The sequence below is a fragment of the Myotis lucifugus genome, unplaced genomic scaffold (genome assembly GCF_000147115.1).
Source record: "Myotis lucifugus unplaced genomic scaffold, Myoluc2.0 scaffold_31, whole genome shotgun sequence".
In the NCBI taxonomy this organism is placed as follows: Eukaryota; Metazoa; Chordata; class Mammalia; order Chiroptera; family Vespertilionidae; genus Myotis; species Myotis lucifugus.
In genome coordinates, this window is record NW_005871079.1 from 6335697 (window position 1) to 6336375 (window position 679).

The window sequence follows — 679 nt, forward strand, 5'->3', positions numbered from 1 at the left end:
CGTGCATGGGCCATGAAGTTTCAATCGCACTGTACATGTGCGCCCGCACGTGGTATTTTGTGGAAGAGCCACACTCAAGGTGCCAAAGAGCCGCATGTGGCTCGCGAGCCGCAGTTTGCCGACCACTGCTATACCAAAAGGTTGTCGGTTTGATCCCCAGTCAGGGGATCATACTCACATCGATGTTTCTTTCTCACTCTTTCCCTCTCCCTTCCCCTCTCTCTAGAATCAATGAATAAATAAACGAACTAATACATAAATAAATAAATAAGCCAGGTGGATCTGGAGAGCATTATACTAGTGAAATATATCAGAAAAAAGACTAGTACTGTATGATTTCACTTATATGTGGAGTCTAAAAAAAACTTGAATAGAAACAGAACAGATTAGTGGTTACCAGAGGCAGGAGTAGAGTGGGGAATGGGTGAAGGGGGTCAAAAGGTACAAATTCCCAGTTATGAGATAAATAAGTGCTGGGGATATAATGTAGCGTGTGGCGACTCTAGTTAACAATGCTATACTGTATCCTTGAAAGTTTTGTGGAGAAAGTAGATCTTCAAAGTTCTCATCACAAGGAAAAATATTGTCACTATGTGAAGGATGGATGTTAACTAAACTTATTGTGGCAAACATTTAACAATCTACACATACATAAAATTATTACTTTTTACATATTAAA